Source organism: Herpailurus yagouaroundi, unplaced genomic scaffold, assembly GCF_014898765.1.
Source record: "Herpailurus yagouaroundi ecotype Mexico unplaced genomic scaffold, PumYag 141, whole genome shotgun sequence".
Classification (NCBI taxonomy): domain Eukaryota; kingdom Metazoa; phylum Chordata; class Mammalia; order Carnivora; family Felidae; genus Herpailurus; species Herpailurus yagouaroundi.
This window is the reverse complement of record NW_024412396.1, coordinates 61062148-61072121: the sequence shown is the minus strand read 5'-3', so window position 1 is coordinate 61072121 and position 9974 is coordinate 61062148. Positions and strand designations below refer to the sequence as shown.

Below are 9974 nucleotides of genomic sequence, written 5' to 3'. Positions count from 1 at the left end.
CCAAGCATCCCCTGGTCCATGAGTTTGTTAAATTTATTAAGAACCATATTAGCTGGGTTTGTAAATACCGACTAATGGGCCCCTTCATCTTAGGCTAAGAGAAGAGCTTAGTCTCCTGCCCTTTGGGATTTGTTTTCTGGGTAATTGATGGAGACCAGATGTATTTGGGAGACCTGGTGTCCAAATTAGAATCATGCCCTGTGTAGGCTCACTCTATCCTCCCTTACAGCAGGCTGTCACCCGGAGGGCTCAGGCAATGCGGACATTTTTTGCATGGCGTTAAGATTATTTAAAGAATTTTAAGCTGTTGCTATTTGCAGTCAAATGTAGTAAAAGTTCCCTTTGATTTGATTACTTCATGAATTCATATACGATACACAGGTCTCTCTCTCTCTCTCTCTCTCTCACACACACACACACACACACACACACTGGAAATGGCTGCCTTGGGTTCTATGGGGGACCGTTCCATGTTGAAAGTCCTAATTGCACTAGACATTAGCAAACCACCTCCTTCCTCCCTCTGAGAGGAGGACTTCCTGGCTGAGTCAATGCCGCTCATCTATTTGTATGCTTGGTTTTGGGGATTAGTGAGAATGTAGCCAGAATTTGGGTGAGGCAGATTTATACTCATTGGATTGGGTAAGAATGGAGACCATCCAATGTATACCATGGTTTCTGAACCATAGGAAAGGCATAAGAAAATAAAACAAACGTGCAGAGACTCTCTAAAAAAAATGAGGAAGAAACCAGTATTGCATTTCTTGTCTTTGCTTTCCATATCCCGCTGATGTTTCAAGTGGAGGTTATTTCTGTGATGATGCACCTATGTGCAAAGACAGTGGCTGTGTCAGCAGAGAGAACTTTCATCAGTATAGTTAGTGTAAGAGCTAGTTAGCAATGGTCTTAAAAAATAAAAATGGGGACTCTCTGAAACAAAGGTGACTTTAATTTGGCATTGTCGATGCTGTATTCTGCATATGGAAACTTTGGGATAGCATGTTGCGGACATGGCTTATAAACAAAGCCCTGCACTCTGTCTTTGCGCGATAAACCACCTGTGTTTTTCTTCACCAACTTGCCCGCAGTCCATGTAAACTTCAGTCCTCCTGTGGCAGTCCCTAGGTCACATGACATCAGCGCAGTGGCATTGAGGAGAAATAAGAAGTGTCTCTGATTTTACTGAAAGTGATTATCATTTTCACAGGTGCCTAAGATTTGAAATCTACCTTCTGTTCTTGGTTCTTAAGTGAAAAATCTCTCATAGTTCCCTGTGCATTAGAAGAAAAAGCCCTTGAGAGGACTCTGCTCCATCAAAACAGCAGACCTGTGCTGCAGAGGGCAACTGGAAAACCTCTCCTTTGCCATCAGGGTGCCGAGCTTGAAGGGGGAAGGTGCAGTGGTACCTAGAAGCGATATGCAAACTAACCCACATACCAGCCTCCAGCCTCTCCCGTCCCAGACTCACAGGCAGGGGACCCAGTGATGATGAAAACCCTTGTGTGGAGGTGTTTTACCTACTTTTCTCTCTGTAGGATTTCATGGTGCTTTAAAAAAAAAAAAAGGCATTTTGCTGAAAATGCGGGGTGGGGGGAGGAGGGAATTTCGTAATGTTCTTAGGAAAAGTACAAAAGCAAATTTGCTTGTAACATTTCAATAAGCTGTGCTGCTATTGTCTTTGATGATGATGTAATTTTTTTTCCAATGATGCAGAAAATTGCAACAAAGACCTTCTGGAAGATCCAATCCAATGTCTCTCCTGTTTTCCTTTCTCTTGTGGGGCCAAGCACGGTTCACAGCGGCTGGGTCGGGAGCTACACTCAGGTCTTTTAGGGAATGGCTTCTTGCCTGGCCGAGCACCCGCTTACCTGCATGCATCAGGCCAGAGCCTATGGAAGGAAACTCACTGTCTTGCTGGAGGAGGAGACCACAGTTTGACGCAGATGATAAGCTCCTCAGGGCAGGAATTAGGTCTTTCATTTCCAGCGCTGAGCACTGTGCCTGATACAGAGACACTCAAAATTATTGGTGAAGTGATTTTAATGCCTTTATTGATAGCGCATTTGCATCCTTCAAGGCAGATTTAATTTTTTTCATGACTTAGAAGTCTTTTGGAGCCAAGACTCCTGAAATAAGCAATTTATACCACTCCTAAAGTATCATCTTGGTCAAAACCCAGTTTACCTACAAAGTAATGAGTTGGGTCTGTATTTTACAACGAACTCTAAAATTTACTGTGATGGTTGTTGAAATAACTAGACTCTAAAATGACTACTCTGAAGAATAGCTCTCATTTAGATGTATGCTGATGGAATATTTGTTTTAAGACCAATGTCATTACTACAGATACAGTTTTAATGTCTATGAATTTAGGAAATAAGGGATTATGCTTTGTGGGGATGTCAAACATATGGCAAATGGGTCACCACCCCTGACTCCGTGCCCAAGGCAGCTCTCTTTATCACAGAGTTACTTCCTTATCAACCCAGATACATTCTCAGAATCCACTTTAAGACTTTAGCCAAGGTTAGTAGTTTTCAAAATATGGTCCAGTGACCCTCGTAGGTCCTCAAGATTCTTTCATGGGATCATGAGGTCAGAACTGTTTCCAGAACAATACTATTACTCTCCATTTTAACACATTCCTTCAGGAGGGCATGCATTTAGAACTGAGTAGCATTAGTCACTCAGAGGACAGAGGCAAGGCAGTGTGATGCCTTTTGTTGACGGTTAAAGAGTTTTCCAAAATTCTTGTAAATGGACATATGTTTCTTAGAAAACCCAACGTACCCAGATATAATTGGAAAGGGCTTCCTGCTGTGCCTCATAGGAATAGATCTTAGAAACAGCCACAAAACAATATTTCTCTGGTCCTGCGCAGCTGCTTTGTGGGGATCCGACCCCTCAAATTCCTCTCCAGTTAGCCCTAAGAACCCTAGAGGCATCTCATGGTTACTCAATTTCTTGGCCACCATGCTGTAGTCAGTTTTCTAGAAATCTCTCTGCCCCTCTGGGACCGGAATTGATGGCCTTCCAATGATCCCCTTGTCCACCTTCCCTGTATCCAGAGCTCATGAAGGGACATCTTTTTTGCTCATTGTTTCCATGGGCCTGGCACAGTGCACAGAACGTGGTTGGATTTTATAAAAAAAAAAAAAAAAAAAAAAAAGACATTTTTTTGGTTGAATAGCAAACCCCAAACCATGGGTGTTGAGTAAAGGGCCTCTGTGGAGAGTAGGAACAGATGAAGAGAGCCCAAATCTGGGGTGAACTTAAGAGGAGCCTGGATGGATTCAAAAGAACAGGGTAGCTGTCCAGACAAATGGGAAATATCTTGGAAGATTTCTGGATACAGAACACTGACTCCAATGACAACTTTTACCTGGTCACGTCTATGACCAGAGTGGTATAAACACCACCAGAGTGGTATAAACAACCTTAACACAAAACTACTGTGGTTTTAAAATGCTAGGGTACACCTGTGAATTTGAGGTGGCACACAGCTCAACATCCATCCTGCCTTTATGGGAAATATTTCAAAATTTTAATGACTTGTTCTTAGAAATAAATTGAAAAAGGGGCTCCTGGGTGGCTCAGTCAGTTAAGCATCCGACTTTGGCTCAGGTCATGATCTCACGGTCTGTGAGTTCGAGCCCCGCGTCGGGCTCTGTGCTGACAGCTCGGAGCCTGGAGCCTGCTTTGGATTCTGCGTCTCCCTTTCTCTCTGCCCCTTACCTGCTCATGCTCTGTCTCGCTCTGTTTCTCAATAATAAATGTTAAAAAAATTAAAAAAAGAAAAAATTTAAAAATATAAGAATCTAAAACTAAAAAATGTATATATACAAAATGTCACACAATCTATTTGAAAGAGTCATGTTTACTAAATGAATTTTAAAGGTCATTAATTATTACTTGGAATCATTTAAGATAAATAAGGATTTTTTCCTCACTTGGAACATGACAATATTAGAATATTTTCCAATATAGTAAACTACGCTATCTACAAACTGCCTACAACAATGGTTCTTCTGAGTTATTTGCAAATGCCTGAGGCAAAGAACAACTGTAAGACTTTGTAAGATATAAACTTGTTTTGAAAAGAAGAGCCTTAGAGAACTCTACCATTCTGGAACCAACACTATTAGTTACAAATGTAAGAAACAGAAATACACATAACACTAACGTAATTGATGGATGTACATTTTAATATTTTATGTAGAACATTAACCTATGCCTCAAAAGAACATTGGTCTGATTCCATAAAAAGAAGAGAAGTAGGGGCGCTTGGGTGACTCAGTCGGTTAAGTGTCGACTTCGGCTCAGGTCATGATCTCACTGTTCGTGGGTTCAAGCCCCGCATTGGACTCTGTGTTGACAGCTCGGAGCCTGGAGTCCTCTCTCTCTGCCCCTCCCCTGCTCACATTCTGTCTCTCTCTCAAAAATAAATTAAAAAATTAAAAAAAAAAAAAAAAGAAGAGAATAGGCTGTTCCATTATTTCCAAAAATGAATAGAAGCCTGAAATAATTTTTCCACGGAATGATTGTTGAGGGGAATAAAAAGAGAGACATAGGTAACAGTGATGGTAGCTAGTTAAGACTGCACCATCCATCCATCCATCCAACCAACCATTTAACCTACTCTGTATGAGATCCTGGGACAGTGGCAAGGGATGGCAAGGTTCCTGCCCACAAGAATGTCACATGTGCAGTGAGGCAGCCCTGTGCAATGTGCTCTGGGATGCTAAAATCCTGCCCTTTGGTTGGAGGAAGAATAAAAATAGGGCGGTATGTGATTCTGTTCAAAAGCACAAGGAGTTCTCACAAGGGGGCTAGGAATTCAGAAGGCATGAGGATCAGTGAGCACCATGGCAATCAAATCGGGCTTTCTGTAAGAGGCACATCTTAAGGAAGGTGTAGTAGGACCAGTTAGGGAGCAGGAGTGTGTGAGTGGCTCCAAAGCATACTTCTGGGTAATAATATTTAAGATTGACCCGTCTGTCTGAGGATACCACAGATAAATCCTCGCTTGGGATTACTTTGTTATAAGACTTTCTGTTAAGGGGCGGGGTGGGGGGGGCGGAGGGATGCTTTAAAATGACTCAAGAAATCACAATGTTAAGCCAAAATTAAAAGATGGACAGAAGATTAGCTCTATTAGTCACCAATTACAACAGGAATTATAACTCCTTCTGATAGCCACGTGTGACTCAATCCCATGCAGTATATGAGTTCCTCTTCCTTCTCTGTGTTTTCCCTCCTTGCCTTTTGTCAAGCAGATCCTAGGTTCTGGCTTCATTTCCTCCAGGGAGGAATATAATGGCAAGAATATTCCTGCTGCTTTGATTCAAAAGCCAGGTCCACAGGAGGATTTCAGGTGACAGGAAGCAGAGGAGATTGGAGCACGCGGATGGGAAAGTATCTTCCCTGAGTAAGAGGAGACTCCCTTAGGTTGGGGATGTTATGCCCAGAATTCATGATCCCCAAAGACCACTAGGGAGCCGAGTCCAATGCAAAAGCAAAAGAGCCTTTATTCGAGCTAGCTCAAGCACAATCCTCTACCTGCACCGATGCAGCGATGAGATACCAGGGAGAGAGAGCGAGTTTCAAAAGCACAAAGGTTTTATTGGGGTCTAGGGGCAGTTGGTGAGGTAATGGCTGTGGCCTCAGCCGATTGGCTGGGGATGGGTCATGGCCTTGGCCGATTGGCTGGGGAAGGGTCGTGGCCTCGGCCGATTGTCTGGGGAAGGGTCCGAGTCCTGTTATGCAGGTCGCTGGGCATGTTTTGATCAGGAAGTTTGAATGGGTGAGCGAGAGGTTACTCAAGGGGAGGAGGCGTGGTCTAGGTGAAGGACACAGAACAAGATGGAGTCGGCCGGCGTAGGCCCGCCCTTTCAGGGACAGACTCTGGGGTCTCCCCAGAGGGGGCCTGCATGCAGCCTCCTGGAGAGAAAGGACAGACAGCATGATGAGCCTCAGTAGAGGAGCCCTTGGGCAGCCCCAACAGAAGGCCAGGGGCCCTGGGGGAAGGCGCTGGGCCCCAGGATCCTAGCCCAAACCAGCAACCACAGGACTTCCCACATTCCCAGTAGGGTGGGTCTTGAAAGGGAAATTTACAGAAAATAAAGAGCGTCACTGTTTCTTGCAGACCTGAACTGTTTTTCTGTCCTAAATGATTCTTCTTGGTTTGAACCTGCACCGTCTTATTTCTTAGGCAAGAACAGATCAAGTTTTCTCCCTGATTTGTGGATGATCCCTGTCCTAGAAATACTGCGCATCTGGACTGGACAGTCTCTTTTTGAGGAGGGGGTGGGGAGGTAGCTTCTTGTAACTAGAGACCAGGAATGCCTTCGGCTGATCTCCTTGTTATTTCCTTCCAGCCTCAGCAGTAGCAAGGTGGGGCCCAGCAGAGTTTGCCTCCTCCCTCGGGCGGAGAGGACGGTGGTTGGTGGCAGAAGTGAGGGGCTCCTGTGGGGAGAGAGATCCAATTAGCCACAGGACTGGACTGCACATGCACCCAGGCCTGGCTACCCCCTGGACGTCTAGAAGCACATTCTGTGCCCGCTTCTTGGGCTCTCTCCCTTTACTAGCTCAGCACTGTGGGATCTGGGGTCCAGGATCAATTTCTGGCCAAGGTGAAGAAGGACTCATCCTGGAAAATAGGCATATGTGCGTGGCTGGGAGGGGCTCGCCCCCCCTTCCCTCTCTCTTGCCCTCTCCAGTCCTCTTAGGAGCTCCTAGAAGAAAGATGAGCTGACTCCTAGAAGCTGACTGCATATTAGGAGTGGGGCTGGATGATTATCCTGCACAAAAGTGTTCTACTCTCTCGAGTTATTTTCCTTTCGTCAGTCTGCCCTCTGTGCATCCCCACCTTCCACCCCAATTCAAGCAAGAGTAGGATGTGACTGGAAAGGAAGCAGAAATAGCCTAATATTTCCCTGGCCTTTAATTTTCCCAAAAGTCTGAATCCTTAGTGATGCTGACAGAACAATGAGAACTGGTAAAGGAGAAAAGGTAGGGGGTACAGGCAAAAGTGTCTACTAGAAGCTAAAAGGCAAAATAATCTCTCCAGAGAAGATGGCTGCCTAGCCGGCAGGTGGGGCCACAGGGTCTGCTTCCCTGTGAGGGTGGGGGGGTGGGGGAGGGAGGGGAGCGGGCACTAACATCCCCCAAGGGCAATATATCGTGTGTTCTGGTGTGGGGTGGGGCAGATGAGCCAAAACCATTGGGCAATGACTATAGAAGATAAGGGGAGGGGCCCCACATAGATTACCTGACTTGTGTGAGGCACAGAGGCCCGTCAGAAAGCTAAAGCTAGCCTCAGATTTGGGGAGGGCTGGCCCCGAGCAGGCTAGAGGTTTCAGAAAGATGATCCAGCAACCGTCGAAAACAAGAAGAGGTGGGCTGAGGTCATAGAAAGTACTGGAAGGGATCTGAATTGAAGGGACTAGGGAGAGCCTTCCAGGAGGAAGTAGGCGCCTTGCATGGAGATGCGGGCAGGCTCCAGGAGACCTATTTCTTCTCCCTGGCTCTCTGAGGCTGCCCCCTGTGCCTGCTCCACAAGAGGAAGAAGAGGTTGCTGGGACAGAGGAAGAGGTCTCCCAAGACCGGCTCTTCCCAGGGCCCAGCCAACTAAGACAACACAATGCATCCATCGATGGCTGAAAATGAGTGTAGAGGGTCGCTTGACTCACCGGGGATCAGGCCACACACTGAAAAGGCCACACGCTGAAAAGGCTGAGCTTCAACTAGGTGCATCTCAAGGCAGCGTGAGGGAGGAGGGGGCCAGCTGCACTAAACTATTTGCCAAGCTCTAGCCATAGGCCAGGTTCTGGATCTCTGCACAAACAGCTCCCATCTGTAAAAGGGGAGGTGAACATTACTGAAGGTACAGAGCTGGTCTTCTGTCTCATGTTCCTTCCTGGGGGGAAGTTTATTTCAGAGAATCAGCAGATAAAGGGAGCCAGAAAGTGTACAATGTGAATCTCTGTTCAACAAAAACAATGTTCATTGCTTAACAGTGGTGGGGGTCTCCCCCATTTCTGTATCTTTAAGCTAAGTCTTCTGGGCCTTTCTGGCAAGACCCAGATGTCCCAAAGACCATTAGAACAAAGCAAGAGGTGGCCTTTTACATAAGAAGATTAAAAAAAAAAAAAAAGAGGTTAGAATTTTTTGGGTTAAAATACATCAGGTCTACCATATACGAAGCCCGTAACTATGCGCCAGGCACATGCACCTATAATTAATGATTCTATTGCTAATTAGTTAAATAATTATGTACTCAATATTTAACAGTAAATATTTCTATTCCTCTTACCCTATGCTGTTATCTGTACAGGAGAACATAGTTGATTCAGAGGGAAAATTCTACGCCAGTATTTGACAAGTCCTTGTCTTCAGAGAGTATGTTTCCCCCTTTCAAATTTATTTTCCCCCAATTTATGTTTTAACTCTCAAAGAAACTGAAGAGCCTTTCAACAGTAACTGGCTTTTCAGACCCATCCAGAAGGTTAAGCTGGAGAGTCTCCCTTGTTTACCACAACAAAGGTGCAAATCACGTTGGCTAAGTGGGTGCCTGAGGGGCCAGACAACTTGAGGGATGCCCTTAAGGTCACACCCACTGCCAGCACCAGCCAGAGGGTCAAAAGGCAGGGACAGAAAATAAACGTGTGCTCAGCTCCAGATCCCACATTCTTCTCACTGGTGCTTCTCTGCCATGAAGCTTCTAATCCCAACATGAAAACCACACCAGAGTAGAGGGGGGAGGGGCTCCAGCAGATGCCACTGCTTTGTCCTCAACGGCACCAGGTAGGCCCGCAAAACTCCCCTCTCTCCAGAGTCACTTGGATGAGTTTCTTAAGGCAGGATACCAACTCCCAGAGGTAGGGGACTCTTCCTCCCCTTCCGTTACAAAGGAGCAACCATCTGCCATTGAGGCCCCCTCCAAAGCCCCCCTTATCCTGTGGTCTCAGCGAAAGCACTGGTTTTGGCCAGACTCAAGCAACAGCGATGCCTTGTAATGACTGTACCTGAATGTCAACAGCACTCCCCAGCCCCCAGCCCCATCCAGCTCAGGTGAGAAGATAAGTCGGAGCTCTGGTTACAGGCTGTCAGTAACATCAGTAGGAAAAGTCAGAAAGTCCTCTGCTTATCAGAAAACATGTCAGGCTGTCCAGGGGCAAGTGTGCCATGGAAAAGACAAGGTAGTGGCTTCACCTTCCTCTTTTTCTGTCTCCCTCTCTTGTTCCCCGAGTCCCATCCTGTTTGAAGCAGCCAAGGACAGTGGTCTGTTGGAGGGACTCGGGTGGGCTTAATTGTTACAGGGACATGTGGAATCCTTCCCCTAGGCCACTCCTGCCGTCCTCATCCTGGATGGTTTCTCTTCACCAGATGTGGCTCCCGGAGAGAGAAAATGGAGGTGACTGGCCATTCCTCCCCGTCTCCCTCCTGCCCCGTTCTCCTGACTCCCACAGTCGGTCCAAGGTCCGTGATTCGCCTCCAGTGTGCCAGGTAAGTGGCCCTCGGCAAGAATTTCCTCCTGCAGTTTGGGAGGGTTTGGCTGCAGGTGATGCTTTTGCATCTATGCACATCCCATGTTTCACATGGGCCCTTTGAAGTCATGTATGATTCCATTCAAAAATGCATCTTGCATTTAGACATCATTTCACATCAGAAGAGCCCACTTCCCTCTGGCTTTAGGAGGCCAAGAGGGCTGGTATTGGGGGAACCTTCGGTTGGGGGGGATACGACTAGCATTTGTGTGCTTTGGAGTTCAGTTTCTGAGCTCTGCAAAAGCATACAGTTTTGTTTGTTGAAAAGCTGCATTCCATTGGCCACATGGGGTCTGGGAGGGTGGGTGGTGGTGGTATGATGCCGAGAAATGGGCAAGAGAGGGGACGGGACTCCAGACACAAGTAGAGCCTGCACCCTTCTTCAGGCGAGGCTGTGACAAGCAGGGACGTGGCCTCGGACTGCCC

At 46.5% G+C, this 9974-nt stretch overlaps 1 protein-coding gene across 1 annotated transcript in view; it reads right to left on the bottom strand.

Annotated features, from left to right (window-relative positions):
• Positions 1 to 1657: 1657 nt before the first annotated feature.
• GPR65 (G protein-coupled receptor 65) overlaps positions 1658 to 9974 on the bottom strand; it is a 143255-nt gene continuing 134938 nt past the window's right edge. Inside the window, exon 8 of the transcript XR_005791112.1 lies at positions 1658 to 2001. The gene's annotated coding sequence lies outside the window, so the exon portion shown is untranslated. The remainder of the gene's footprint in view (positions 2002 to 9974) is intronic.